Raw genomic sequence first — 2523 nt, forward strand, 5'->3', positions numbered from 1 at the left:
AGTGCAGTGGTGTGATCTTGGCTCATTGCAGCTTCTGCCTCCTGGGTTCAAGGGAATCTCCTGCCTCGGCCTCCCAAGTAGCTGGGACTACAGGTGTGCACTAACATGCCTGGCTAATTTTTGTAGGGTTTTTTTTTTTTTTTTAGTAGAGATGGGTTTTCACCATGTTGGTCAGGTTGGTTTCAAACTCCTGACCTCAAGTGATCCACCCATGTCGGACTCCAAAAGTGCTGGGATTACAGGTGTGAACAACCATGCCTGACTTTTTTTGTATTTTTAGTAGAAATAGGGTCTCACCATGTTGCCCAGACTGGTCTCAAACTCCTGAGCTCAGGCAATCTGCCCACTTTGGCGTCCCAGCATGCTGGGATTACAGGCGAGCCACTGCGCCCCGCCCCATATTTCTATATAATGTACTTATACGGATATTTCTTAACCTTTCAATTTGTAGATACTACTTATTTTCTTTTTATTATGGAAAACAAAGACTTAGATCTCTTACAACAAAGCTCCCTCCAACTTGTTCTCCCTTTATCCTACAAAACAGTTTTAATTTTGTAAACCAATAATACAGTGTTTTGATTGCTATGACTATGTGAATGTCTGTAACAGTGGAGTCAGGGAGTATTTTATGACGACTCATTTACTTTCTTGAGCAACTTTTTGTTTTTCTTGGGATTAACAGCTGCCTTGGTTTTTGTTACTTAGTTTGCTTTACTTTCTATGTGTTTATCACTAAGATTTCACTAATTTTCCCACAATACTGTAAAACCTTTCTGAATACTATCCTCCACGTGGTCAAACACATTGAGTAATGTATCCGTTGTTTTTCTCTTTTCTCTAAAGACATCCCTCCTTGATTCCTCTATCTTCCTACTTCCCTCTGACCTCTCTAGGTGTGCTACACAGCTATATACCTTGAACTTTCATTCATTATCATCTGGGGAATTCCCTACTCCTCTCTTTCATGTTCATCCCATTTTCTGGATTCCATGTCTTCCTCCTTCTTAGTTTATTCTCTCATTTGGTAGAATGCATATTCCAGTGGCTTACTGAGAATCAAAGTTAAAATTTTATACCATCTATTACTCGTGACGCCCAAAAATCTGAGACAGGTCTCAGTTAATTTAGAAAGCTTATTTTGCCAAGGTGGAGGACGCATGCCCGTGACACAGTCTCAGGAGGTCCTGATGACATGTGCCCAAGGTGGTAGGGGCACAGCTTTTATACACTTTAGGGTGACATGAGACATCAGTCAATATGCGTGATATGTACAATGGTTCAGTCCGGAAAAGTGGGACAACTCGAAGTGGGGAGGGGGCTTCCAGGTCATAGGCAGATACGAGACAAATGGTTGCATTCTTTTGAGCTTCTGATTAGCCTCTCCAAATGAGGCGATCAGATATGCATTTATCTTAGGGAGCAGAGGGGTGACTTTGAATAGAATGGGAGGCAGGTTTGCCCTAAGCAGTTCCCAGCTTGAGTGATTTTGGGGCCCCAAGACTTATTTTCCTTTCACACACTCCTCAGTATGGACCATTGCTTCTCTAGACAGGTCTACTTATTATTTTGAAATATTTTTTCACTTCCACATCTTTGCTATTTCCTTGGCTATAATGCTCTCCTACTCCCTGTTTTTGTGTCCAAATGCTATTTGTATTTTAAACTAATTTTTATGAAAATAATGTGTGTACACAGTTTAAAAAGTAGAACAGTTACAAGGCTTATAAAGAAAAAAGTCCCTTATCCCTTTCTTCCCTATTCTAGATTTGTGTTCCCAAAGGCAAGTTGTTTTTTGTTATTTTAGTTGTTTCTGCTATTTACCTCCTCATTTCTAAATAAAATAATTATACTGTATTAATATATCTAGACAATAACCAATAACTTATCATTGGAGATAAAGATTTAGTCTTTTTTTTTTTTTTTGAGAAGGAGTCTCACTCTCTCGCCCAGGCTGGAGTGCAGTGGCGAGATCTTGGCCCACTGCAACCTCCACCTCCCGGGTTCAAGCAGTTCTCTGCCTCAGCCTCCTGAGTAGCTGGGATTACAGGCACCCGCCACCATGCCTTGCTAATTTTTATATTTTTAGTAGAGACTGGGTTTCACCATCTTGGCCAGGCTGGTCTTGAACTCCTGACCTCGTGATTCACCTGCCTCGGCCTCCCAAAGTGCTGGGATTACAGTAGTGAAGATTTAGTCTTTTTATGCCATATCTTTCTAACCTCTTCTCTATCCTCTCAATATAGTTGTGTAGGATGTTGAATTCTGAATTAGAAATAATTTCTTGGCCAGGAGCGGTGGCTCACGCCTGTAATCCCAGCACTTTGGGAGGCTGAGGCAGGTGGATCACTTGAGGTCAGGAGTTCGAGACCAGCCTGGCCAACATGGCGAAAGCTCATCTGTACTAAAAATACAAAAATTAGCCGGGCGTGGTGGTGGGCACCTATAATCCCAGCTACTCCGGAGGCTGAAGCAGGAGAATCGCTTGAACCCGGGAGGTGGAGGTTGCAGTGAGCCACAATT

The sequence above is a fragment of the Mandrillus leucophaeus genome, unplaced genomic scaffold (assembly GCF_000951045.1).
Source record: "Mandrillus leucophaeus isolate KB7577 unplaced genomic scaffold, Mleu.le_1.0 Scaffold668, whole genome shotgun sequence".
In the NCBI taxonomy this organism is placed as follows: domain Eukaryota; kingdom Metazoa; phylum Chordata; class Mammalia; order Primates; family Cercopithecidae; genus Mandrillus; species Mandrillus leucophaeus.